The sequence below is a fragment of the Motacilla alba genome, chromosome 3 (genome assembly GCF_015832195.1).
Source record: "Motacilla alba alba isolate MOTALB_02 chromosome 3, Motacilla_alba_V1.0_pri, whole genome shotgun sequence".
Classification (NCBI taxonomy): domain Eukaryota; kingdom Metazoa; phylum Chordata; class Aves; order Passeriformes; family Motacillidae; genus Motacilla; species Motacilla alba.
In genome coordinates, this window is record NC_052018.1 from 48,545,174 (window position 1) to 48,558,544 (window position 13,371).

The 13,371-nt window shown below is 37.1% G+C and overlaps 1 protein-coding gene across 1 annotated transcript in view; it reads left to right on the forward strand.

The window, feature by feature from the left end:
• Positions 1-13,371, forward strand: part of NT5DC1 (5'-nucleotidase domain containing 1) — a 128,005-nt gene that overhangs the window by 68,592 nt on the left and 46,042 nt on the right. The gene's annotated exons all lie outside the window — the stretch shown is intronic.

A 13,371-nucleotide genomic window follows, 5' to 3' on the forward strand; every position in this document is an offset into this window, starting at 1 on the left:
GAGCAAAATCAGCTTGTGTCTTTTGAGTGAATAAAGTACTATTAACTGATGCTCTGTTTCTTATATTGAGGAGAGTAAGATCCTTGTAAACTCTTCTGCCACTGAAGTAAATGTGACTTTTGTCATGGGGCTATGAACAAATCCTTAAGAGGTATACTTGTATCAAGCTATAAAATACCTTACTGTAGTGCATAGTCAGCTATGGTCAAATAACAACCAAGGACTTTTATTACTTTAATGTTTCTGTGAGCTAATCATGAAAGAGCATGAGGTTTCATAAAAATTCCAAGAAAACTCTTATTATAAACTCTCTATATTTTTCTTTTTGTAACAGCATGTGATGCTGTACTCATACTTTCTAGTAATGCATTTCTGTAGAAGAATTATTGTACATGTGGAAAAAGTAATAAGTAATTAAAATGCCTAACAATTAAATGAGGACATAAAATTTTATAGTCCTTTCTCTAAAGAATATTGAAGTCTTTATGTATCATTTAAAGTTTCTTTAAGAATGGTTACTGTTTTGTTCTATCCACTAGCCCATAAACTTGTAATGGTAAAATATAAGGATAATAATGACATTATATTATAAATATAAGGGTAATAATGGCATTTTCCATATTTTCCATTTCCATATTTATCTTTCTCTGCAAATACATCATACATCTTACATGCATGTGTGTAATATATGCTAATTGGATTTTGTTTTAGAGCAATTTTTCATAATGAATACAGATATGAACAAATTCTTGAGAGAATATATCTCTCAGGCGTATATCTGCTATGCTATTGTCAGACAGAGTTGTGTCTTTGATACTCAAATGGTTTCTAATGTCTGAAAATTTGCACTTAAAAAGGCAAAAGAAAATATTACTTTTACTTGTCTTTCTTTTTGTTTATCTTGAATCCTTATATAGCAGAGAAATTGCTTTTAAAAAGCAACTGTGATGTAGCCAGTATTGCTGGTATAATTTAACATTGGTCCTCATAGGAGTGTTTTAATGAAAAAAACATACTTTGTGTCTTATAATACTATGAACTAAAACCAACATTCATTCAAGAGCCATTTCCATATTCAATTAATTTCTTCCAGCAGAAAGGTAGTAGTAAAAGAGAGCACATACAACAAATGATATTAACACAATAATCTCACATTAATGTTCAGATGTCTGTCCAAAAAAATAAATTAATGTGGATGTTGTCTGATTTTTGCAGAGTGTAAGGTGCTGAATGCAAACGTGGTGTGCATATGTCATTGGCTTTGGCAGAAATGGTAATTTGAAGACTAAAGGAGAAGTGGGTCTCCTTATATGTCTGTTTTCTTGGAACTTAATAACCAGTCCCACAAGCTGGAAAACAAAAGAGCTGTTTGTGTGTCATCTGGTTTCCTCATAAATATTCAGAAAAGACTTTTGTTGTTCTGTGGAAACTGCCTCTACAAACATTTTAAATATACAAATACGAATTGTTCATGCAGTCTTTGCCTTCATAAATACTCCATCCTGTTTGGCTAAGCCCCATGTAAGTGGAATTTTAATGGCAGGACTTCCTTCCTTGCAGCCTAGCAAGGGTTCAAGTGGAAACCAGGCACTTGCTTTCTGCTTTTTCTCATTAAACTCTTTAATTAAAGTTGTAGTGAGAGAGCAAGAAAATTGGAGTAAGGTTGTTGGTGATGGAGGTGCATGGAAACCCTCCTGATCCACAGCCTACCCACCCAGGAGAACAGTGTGCCCAGGAGTGCCCACTGCTGTCATGAGCAGGATGGGTTCCCAGCCACCCTCTGCCAGCCTGCAAGAAACCTGAAATACCAAGTCCTGTAAAGTTTGCATTAACAGAAACAGACACAGCATTTTAGAATATACGCTGTAAATACACTACAAATGTAAGAGATACTCTATATAGTCACTTAAATATTTTGAGGGAGATTTGGAACTACATGATCTTTAAGGTCCCTTCCAACCTAAACCATTCTATGATTCTATTATTTTATATCAAATATATAAATATTTGCCTTTAATTTCCAGAATTTCCTGCTGGTAGCTGCAGAGATCCATACAAAAATGGCCTCAGAAAGCCAAAAGTTCTCACCTGTCTGATGTGTTATTTGGATAATGTTAAAACAGGTTAAGAATCAAACCAGGGGAGATAGGAATACAGAATCACAAACAAAGCACTCAGAAAAATTTTCTTCGTGAGTTTTAAATAGATTTCTCTGGACTCTAAACTCCAAAATTCTTGCTGACAGCTTGACCAGCAATGACCTTTTCAGCACTTTAGGTATAATTTTAACTAATTTCTTTTTTCCATTCTCTGTAAGAGAGTGATGAACTCAGCACACAGGCTTTGCATAAAATAATTTCATTTAGTTGTCCCATTTTTAAAGCATTCTTAATGGAGGCTGTTCATCTTGTTAAGTTTCTGGAAAGCAGCTTTTTTCCTTTGTTCTCAAGCTGATGGCTTGGCCATAAAATTATGGGCTTTGTGCTCATGAAAATGGCATTAGGGAGTGCTCCTCTCAACCTTCCTGTGGAAAATGAGCTGGTACAAATAGGAAAGAGATAGTCTGCAATGAAAGTAGCATGAAGTCAGCTGTGTGTATCTCTTTTGTTTGGATAAGTTTTAGACTTGTTCAGGTTAGCAAACACTGTGATTAACAGAGCTGTGCTGCTGCTCTTTGCTTCATTCCTCTTCATTCATTCCTCTTACTGCCTACTAGTAAATTTTTCTGATGTGACCATAAGTGTCATTATCCATATTACATTGATAAACGTGAACACTATCATCACTCATTAAAGCAATTGATGGACGTGGGGACACATATTCATTGGTAATATGTAATCACAGTACTTTAAGGAACTGTAGAAAATAATTTCCATTTAGCACACCACTGCCAAAAAGGTGGGTTTGGTGTTTTAACAGATGGCTTTCTAGCATCTTTTTAAAGACCTGCACTGACAAAGATCACACAACTTCCTTGGCAGCTTTTCCAGTGTGTCAGTACCACGCAAATCAGAAACCTTCTTATCATCTCTAATCTAGGTTTACCGAAGTGTAAGGTTATTGCTTCTTGACTCATGGACCTGTGCCTCAAAGAACAAATTATTCCTTTTTTATTTTTTTTTGCCCCAAGCATGAGTTTTCTACATGCTTGAAGACTGTTATTATTTCCCTCTTAGATTTATGTTTAAGCTGTCAAATCAGCCAGTGTTTTCCATGAAGCCTTCCTCCCACACTCGTGCCCTGACCTCTCACACTTGCTGTTTGAGGACCACTGCTATTTGTGGCTGTGGAACTGCCCGTTTCACTTCTGTTCCGTCTTTTAAAAGTTTTGTCTAGAAATTTAAGAAGGTTTCAATAACTAGAGAAAAGGGAAAAAAATAATAGTTGAGACTTGTGTTCCCGCCAGCCATGGTGTCTAAACCAGGACACGATTCTTGATAGCAGGATGGCTGCGGTGCTTTCAGGGGACGGCGGTGCAGCCGCCTCCGCGGTGCCGGTGCCGCGGGGCTCCCGCTCCCGGGCCCCCCTCGCTAGATGGCACCACCGCACCGATGGACCGGGCACGGAAGGAACGCCGGGAAAGATGCGCTCCTGCTCTGGGGAGTTGCCATCTCTCTCTCTTCGCAGCCGTGTGGCCGGGCTATTGAGATGGAGAACAAATACGGACACGCGGAGGCCTTGCTTCCTCCAGCTGTGCCGGCTTCTTAGAGATCAATGAACGCCTTTATACTGCGTTTCGCTACGCAGTCTGAATGTACCCTGACTCCTTATCATTTCAGCTCTTTGGGTCTTATCCTGATGGCCCTTCTTGGTACATCTTTTTGTTAATATTTCTTTAATACACAGGGACTGAAAATATACTTCTGCAGCCAGATCTATGCAGCTCCGTAAGCAAGAACCATGAAAAGCACTTGGTATGTGTGTGATTTGAGAGCTGTATTAACAGGATAGCTAGGGTGAGATCCCAGGCAAGAAGAGTAAGGCTTTCATTTTATGTATTAAAATGTGACAGTAAGCATAACAGCAGGTGGTACATCATCTACAGTACGAGTAGTAATTGTTGAACACTGCTTTTAAGTTGTAAAATTAATGAGATCGCAGAAAGTGCATGGCTGGTAACTTTGTCTATGCACAGGGTAGTCATAAACATGAAAGGAGAATAGCCTGTCACAGATCTCCCCTGGTCACACTCTTCTGTAATGTCTTGTTTTCTGACAGGTTTTTCTGATACAATTTGAAATGCCTCAATTTACACAGAGTTCTTCTCCCTACTCCATTCTTGTGGTGCTTGTGGCTTGCAGTTTCCCACTGCTAATCAAGTTGTTCTTGAAGTGTGCATGTGGCATCTGTATAGGAATATTATGTAGGAAGTAAAATGAGTCAGCTTACCGCTCTTCATCCATCTGTACCCATTTAGAAAGTTTGCAGCTGTAGACCTGGAGATTGGAATTAATACCATTTCTTCTTGTCAGTGCACAGTGTCTTGGGAGACAGAAAAGGATTATTTCTTGTTTTAAGAAAAAAATATTGTTTTTCTTTAATGTTCTTTAATTTTCTTTAATTTAATTTTCTTTAACATATATATATTATTTTTATTTTTTAGTATACATTATGTGAGTTATTATTATTTCTTTAATATATATATGTATGTATCTCTGTTTGTGTGTTAGTATCTACATGTGCAAATATAAAAGGTAGATGATGCTGCTGCTTCCAGGAAAAATATTTCTGAGAACTTAAACTTCTTTCTTACTGCAAGAAGTGCCTCAAAGTAGCTGGTCCATTCAAAGTTTCAAAAAGAAACTTGAGATCTCAGAAGCAGGGATTACCTGTAATGTCTTCTTGGTGGAGCAGGACAGATGAGTAGGATTTTTAGTTTATCAGCAGCTGTAGTCTATGTGTCATTGTAAGATATCTATCTACTGTATTGTAATTCTTCATTATGCACTTAATTTCTACACCAAGCATAGAAGCACATTTTGCACAAAATCATGGACTCCAGTAATCTTCATCAGATTCGTAATTGAGTATTTTACCTCCTGCCAAATTAGACTGCAGCAGCATCCTGAACAGATCCCATTTCCCACCTACTTAGCTGCATTCAGTTGAACAAAACAATTTCCTCCTTCCTTCCTAAATTGTTTTGCAGTTTTTTTAGGTTGTCTTTACCAGGGATGTATTTTAAAGGTATGTGAATTGACAACAGGTAGAGTTTAACAGGCATCTATTTAAGTATGCAAAATTTGTTGGGAAAGTAGGTCTTGAGTGCAAATTTTTGTAATGTACATAGAAGAAAAATCTCAAATAAACTCCTATGGCAAGTTTGTATGATGAATATGTGTATAAGGATCAGTAACTTCAGCAGTCTAAGTATAGGTGAAGATGGAGATTTCCAGAATTTTTATGGTAATTTCCCACTGATAGGTTGTCTTCTTGTAAGTATTAATACCATGGTAATACTTATATAACAAATGATCCATGTAAATCTTTAACAGGAGGAAAAAGTGTGGATTGTGTTGCCTTGAGCAATCACTATGCCGGCTTTCAGTCTTTTACTTCCAAGAATAAATGTGTTGCATAAATCCTGTCAGAAGACATTCTTGACAATGGAACAAAGCAGATTTTTCCACCTGCAGATTGTTCACTTTAATTGTTCACACAGTGCAGTGGGGAGGATCTGGTGAATCAGACTAATTTAACTGAATGTTTGTCCAGCAAAGGATATTTACCTCTGCACAAGTCTAGTGTTCAGCCCACGGGTTGTGAGAGTGTCATCAGAAATGGATTGGTTTCATACAGTTTGATAAATCTGGTCTGTTATGCTGCTAGCTAGCATGGTAATGTAAAGCAAGGAAGTGGATTCTTTTGAGAAATAAATAATTTCCTCTAAAATACAGCAACAGATCCTGTCCTACCTCCAAAGTACATCCTTCCTGCTTTGTAGTGCACTAGGGAAACATTGCCACAAATAAATATAAATATATATTGGTATAAATGTTAACATAAAACCAGAAGGGAAAGAAAAAACAAGAAAAGAAAGAAATACTCTCTCCAAGACTTGTGTATATAAAACTGTGGAAAGTCATTGAAACTACCTACATCAAGACAACTTCCTTAAAAGTGTCATGTGTCAGCAGTCACAGTGGAGTCGGGCTGCAGACTATGCCACACACCTGTGCTCCTTGTAACTTCTTTTATTTGTGCTCTTAACCTTTTCGAAAAGAAGAGATTTGCAAGCTTGGGATGAGATGGGGCAAGGACTGCAGAGTGGGGCTTACTCTGGCTGTGGGAGCAGTTAAGTAAGCCATTTGGGAACACCAGTAAGAACAGAAAACATGAAAATAGCCTGGATTTCTCTTTCAGTGTCCATGGACCTCAGTAAGAAGTAGGAATAACACTACATGCAAAGCCATGCCAGCATCTCGCTGTGGCATTGCATTCCTAAGTGTCTTGATTGTTCTGCACCCAGGACACTTCTGATGTGGTGAGAGATGAGGCAGAGCTAGTAAGCAGGAGGGTGAAGATTAGGGGCTCATTGAATGGGGTTCTTCCTGATAGAAATGGTGGGGGGTATCAGGAAATGGTACTTTCTAAGCTTGCTTGAAAAGTTTTTGTGGAGAAGTTGTTGATAAGCTATGTTTTCAAGAAATTATACAGCCTCACCTTGAAGCTGACTTTGATTAGGGCCAGCCCTTAAACCTTGCACAGCCTTGAGGTTCTACCCCCTGCTACACAGGGGGAAGAAGGGGGTGATGTTCAGCTAAGAAATGTCAGAGCAGTAATAGCTTCTAATTTAGACATTAGGACTTCCCTTTAAATATAGCTAAAGGTCCTGTGCTATCCTGACAGCCTTTGTCATGGGAGCCTCACCTCAGAAAGGAGGGAGAGTGGTGGCTCCTGCCTTACAATATTAAGCCAGAAGAAACAACATCTGCTCTTAGCTTCCTTAGGAAAATTTCTAGTCAATCAGACCCTTTTTCGTTGGAGACCTATCTTTAGCTACCAAAGCATTTTAAATCTTGCAGTAAATTTCTCATAGGCCACAGGAGTAGAAAATAAGTAGAAGAGGAAATGACCCATGAAATATTTGCAGAGGTGATGTTTTGTGTGTGTTCTGCTAAAATGTTTTCTTTAGTGTATTAAGTGTTTATATAGCACTGCAGCCACTATTAATCCAAGTAGTCATGTTTTTCCTAGCCCACCATGGACCCTTACCTTATGGTCACCCCCTTGAAATTAATCAAAGTGAGCACAGAGTTGTCATCACTGGAAAATAGTTTCTTATTTTAGAAAATGTGATCTATTTCTGCCTGACCAGAGCTGGAGGTTGCTAAAAATATTGAGAATGTTAATGTTACATGGGCAGTAAACATCTTCTTTGACAGATTCACAGGCAAGAGAGGCAAATGAAGAACAAGTTGTTACTGTACTTTAACTGGTATTATGTGATTAGTTCAAAACTCAAGAGCCACAGACAGAGGGCTTACATTGTGATCATAAAAATCCTTACTTTTCTGAGAACACAGGAGGAAAAGTTTTTTTCTTTAATTTGATTGGACATCCTAATATATGTTCCCTATTTATAAGTGTGCATTGTTAACAGAATGCAACCTATCCTTAGTACTGGTTTGGTTTTCATTTCTCCTCGTATTTCCTACCTCCTCTCTTCTGTCTGATTTTCAGGGGTTTTTTTTCCCTTTTCTGTCCCATTTCTGTTTCATTTGTATATACAGGAGCAGCTTGAAAGTTACTGTTTTGAAAGCAGCTACTCATATATCTGGCACATAAGATAGTTCTTAGCTACAACAAACAGAGGTTCATCGGGTTGCAAAGTTCAGCCTCGTGACAGGCAGAAACTCACTGAGGTGTTATTCTGAATTTCTGGTCTCCAGTGGCCAATTCACCCATGCTCCTTTTTTTCTGCTTCTCTTATCACAGAAATGGCTGCTTCACTCTTTTTTTTTCAGGCGAGAATGAGAGATTTGGAACCACAATATTAAAATCTCCTTTGTCTCCAAACTTAGTATCCTCTTTTCATGTCTGTTCCTAATAAATGAAGAAGTGTAAATAGCTGGTGTTCTTCCTGCGTGAACTGGACCAGGATGTTTAACCCTTTGGCCTTTTAAGAAATGGCACAGTTTTTCTAAAGAATTTCTCAGTCTTTCTAAAGAATTGAGACAATTGCAGAAAACATTAAACTCAAAATATTTGATATCTGTCACTCTTCATTTTTGCTCTTATGACATTTGCCTCTTCCTAACCTCCTATCTTCCAGGACTGTTTTACTTTGTTTTTACATGTTTTTATCTCCTGGGGGAAGGAGGGGATGATTTATCTCTTCCTGCTGCTCCCTGTTCCTGATATCTGCCTCATCCCAGGCCTCCAGAATGTAACCATATTTTGTCCAGTCATTCCTGCATCACCCTTCATTATCTTCTCTTATCTTGCTTTATGTAAACATTTCCTTCCCTCTGTCTCTTATTTTGCTTTTGCTGCTTCTACTAGAACACACACTTCAGCATACATGAAAGGCAGTAAAAGACGACTTGCCTGATGTAATTTTAACCATCACCCCCTTTCTCCTTTACTTGCTTTCATTAGATGAAATTTAAGTTATTTTGCAGAATCTTCCATGATGAAGTTCCTTTTCTTGTGTTTCTGTTGAATGTTCATGATAGTTGTTGTATTAGTTTATTTAGACAGGAGAAGAAGGCAGCAACAATGGTCAAAGAAGTGTCTCTGTTCACTCTAAAAACATAAAGTGCTGTAAGGCCACAGTGGATAGGAATAAACAATGAATATAGTTGTCTGTATCATTGCTGTTTGTAACGATAATAATTTATTGCTGCTCTACTCTGTTAATCAAATTAATAACTGTTACCTGCAAGCCAGCATTAAGACAAAAATTAGGGAAGAACTAGAAATGCTTTCTCATGGCAGAGCTGCAGAGAATTTGGCTATGGGTATTAATAGCTAAGCTATCATATTGCCTTTGAATTTAAAAGAGAGAATAGTCACATTTCCAAATAATACTTTCATTGTAAGAGATTGTTAGTTGTTAAAGCCACTAAATACAAGCTACAAACTGGTAGTATAAAGTTTATTTTTCTTGGCTGAATTCTAGGGATTTTTTTTTTAGCCTCATACTTCTCTGCTTAGCTAAATTGTATAAATAGCAGATAAATTATGTTTAATTTAATCAAGTAGGTGCCCCTTAGAAGCAGTGACAATACTGAGAAATACACTGTTCCTATGTTTTAGTTCTAGACTAAGACCTTGCCAGAAAGATGCCTCTTGAACATTTGCCCACTTTATAATACAAATAGCAGTTAAGGGATGAAAACTGCCGTGTCCTGGCAGTGCAGATTTACTGATGTTGAATCCAAAGGAATCCAGGGCCAGGTGGGTGTGAACTGACCCTGCAAGGGAGAAGCAGTGTAATGCAGAGCACAAGAGAAATCCAGAATTACTTTTTCCACAAAAACAGGTATTGTATTAGAACATCAAACTGCATACTTCAATAAAGCAATTTTGTGACTATAGTAGAGGAGGGTCGTTGGTTTAAGGACTGGATTATTTTCTGTCCTGGAAGACATGACAAGCATTGAGCAGCCTCTCTCTGAGTATGGTCTGGGGGTTCTGCATTTCCCGCATTTCCAGCTACATAATTCCCATCACACTTGCTATCACAACTCTCACAGAGTTAAACTACAGGTCAACACAATGTCAGATAAATGTCAGATTAAAAGTCAGAATAAATGTCAAATTAAAATGTCAGATAAGACAAAAAAAAAAATGAACTCCAAACTGGACATGAAAGGAACCTCTGATAATATAGATAGAGGAAATGATATTGCTTTGAAAATACACCAGGATGTTGATCTGATAAGAGGCTCTGCCAGGACCTTCATGTATGGTGGTTCTAGACAATTCATTTTAATTGCTTCTATTTATTTTTAATTGCTTTTAAAAGTATATGTTCTTTTTTTTTTTTTTTTTCTGAAAGGATACTTGGTGGACTGAAAAAGCAATAATTTTTTTTGAAAGTATATTTGGAAGATTATTATCAATCCCTTCAGAGGCTAGTTGCCAATTTGCTATTCCAGGCTGTATTTCAGAGATTTGAGATAAACTTCAAGTTGTTTAATAACAAGAATGGAAATTGAAAAAATTGCATTTGTTCCATGGTGACATATACATAATACATTCCAAAGTTGTGTATAAAATGCTTAGATATTCACTTTCCTCCTCCACATTATTGGACTAAGTTTTCTCATAAAATCACAGGGGGTAAATATGTTAATTGTTACATTGATTGTCACGGGCTTATTGTTTCGCTTTTTTTTATTAAATACTTCTTTGTATTTTGTGTAAGTGTTCACACTGCCAAAGAGCCAGAGGTTACTAATGAAGGCTTTGGCATTCTTGAAAGTAACTGAAAACAACAGAGAATTTGAGGTGAAAGCTGGGACAGTTGTTTTGTTAATGTTTTGCTTTCACTTCTTAATGGGTGTGTATTAATATAGGTCAATGTCCATATAGCTGTATGTTAAGTGATATTCATAAAACAGAGAGAAAAAAAGTAGAGCTTTTATTTTAGGCAGTGTATAGGTAACAAACCATCAGATCTGGCAGTGTAAATCTGGCAGTGACCACTAGTCCCCCAGTTTGATACACTGAATTTGTGGACCAACAAAACTTCAGGAAAGTTTGCGTATATTACCATTATTAAGAGTATTTTCCAATTTGAATGGCCCATAAGCATTGTCAGGGAGGTTTTACAGGCTAGAAAAATTTCTTATTTCTCCAGAACAGTGTTATTCTGATGAACTACTTCTTTGTTTTTCAAGAATCGAGCTGTGTGACAGTTGCATAGTCGGCATAATTTTTGCTTTCCTCTGTTGTCTCTGATAAAATTATTTGTTTTCTGATTTCTCACTGGTGCTTTGTTTAATAGAATTTTCTTCTTATTTTTATTGTTTGTTTGCTTTAGAAAAACATAGTAAAACCTATGCCATAATGGGAAAAATGGCTTCATTGGTCATTAAGAAATCATTCCATTTGATTTTGAAGGCTTGACACGATGCTATTTCTCCATCACATGTTAAAGCTTCCACAATTCTTTCTGCCAACAAGGTGCCTGTGGCTCTGCTATACTCATCAAAATTGGCTCCTGCCCGGGCTAATGAGCAAGATTTTTTGGCTTTTATTTTATTTGGCTTTCAATCAAATCTTGCAAGCTTTGGTGACTAAACTCATTTACAGGTATGAGTTTGTATTCTACCAAACTGTCTTCACCAGATACAATAGGATGTTAGGAATTAAGTTAAACTCCACTTTCCTGGCCCATGCTGGCCTAATTACAGTAGAGTATGCTTTAATGTGGATTCTTCTGAGCTGCCTCTGCCTGATATGGCAAACAGCCCAGCGGCAAATTTCAGATCCCAGTGTCAAGAACTGATTCATTGCTTGTCTGCAGTTAACAGCTGGGCTTCAGGGTCTAGATAGAAAGCTAGAATAAGACTCTCTTTCAGCTCATGTATTGAACCCAGAGTTGTTGACCTTTCCCAAGGAAGATGCAGCTCAAAGGCAAAATATAATAGATTTGTCACATAGAAGGTCCTGCACAGATTATGGAGAAATAAGACAGTTTTGATTAAATTAACTCAAGGGCTTTAAATTGCACATCAAATAATGGTCACAGACAGTGGAAGGGATTACATAAGGACAGAAAAAAAAGAGCATCCAGGAGTAAAACAGATTTTTTCATCTGAGAGTGGTAAGAGTGATAGGTCACTGATTATATAAATGAAATTTACCATCTTTATTTTAATTGTTTGTACCTGTAAGAGCTAATGCTAAGCCTGCTTTGTTGGTGTGTCCCCCTTCCTTCTCATCTAATGTTGTGCACTTTCAAAAACACAAAATGAAAATTTGTCATAGGATAGCATATGAAATATTATTGCTAGTTATAATATGGAGAAAAAAAATGCAGATTCTGCTCCTAGAAACTCTGTTGCTCATCCCAAACAATATTCGTGCCTCAGGAAAGGAGGAGGGAAAATGCAACAGGAAACCTTCTTTCATAAATCTGCTTTGTTTAATCAAAAATATCATTGTTCTTGGCTAGCTCTCAAGGCAAATGTCATGGCATCCCATAATGCCGGCTGCAGGAACAGGCTTGTATCCCTGGTAGACACTGTTACACAGCCTGACCTAAATACAGCAAAGAACTGGATGAGTGGCCTGGTTGTGAGTTGGGAGATTTTGTTTGAGAGGCTCTTCTCAGATAGAAAAGTCTACTTTTTTGGAAGAAATCTTCCAAGTTGTAGTACAGAATAATACATTTTTGCCTCCTGTACAATTCCAGGGATAGCAGCCAATTTGAATCTTCTTTTGGAAGACTTTTGTTCCCTGCCATCTGTAGGTGTTTGAATGTGTAGTGTGTAGTGTATGGAACAATGTTTAGCGCCCAGCATCTTTCGGTCTTTCTTTGATACTACTGTTTCAAACGTGCATCTTCTCTGCCATTAAATAGCTAAAGTTCAAGTGGTTTAAATCTTATTTTTTCAAACTAGAGAACGGCATTACTCACATACCAGAAGGCTAAGTAATGTCTGGGATTTATTAAATCATTCAGCAAAGTTGACCACAGACAGTTGCATATAGAACAAGTGCTGGAAGAAAAATAATCTATGATGATGTTCATTATAATATAACACACACAGGCTGAGAGCCAAATACTTGGTATCATTTCTGTCTCTACAATTATTATATTTCTTTTTAAACCTTTAACTAGCTTGACAGTTTTGGTCATAGAGGGTTTGAACGCAGAGGAAATATGTAGGGAAATTTAATGTTAATTTGACATCTTGGTAAAGCAGCTATGGGCTATAACAAGATGAATATTTATCGGTGACTTTAATGAATAGGTAACTTTTACTGCCAAGTTAGTGTTGCTGCACACTTTAAAAAATCTTACATTCCAAGTGTATTTGCAAAATTCTATTGCTGTTTTATTTGGCAAAAAGAACATTATTGAAGCTGAAATTGGAACAGGGCAGTTTTTTGCATCTGTTCCTAGTATTCCAAATACTTATGAGTTTTTGCCAGTTGATCAACCTTTCATAGATAAAGTGCTACTTGAGAAAAATGCAAAAATTATAAAATGGATGTTACTGATCAGTCCATGCTAACATAAAGTGTCAGAAATAAGTGAACAGGTGTTCTTTGGAATTTTAGGTCCTTACTACTTTCTAAACATTTAGCTCATTTTATAATCACAAACTGAGTATCCAAAAATTCAGCAAAGGCAAAAAGAAATAATTATTTCCTTCATGAAGCTATAATCTGAAATTTCTTTGCTACTAA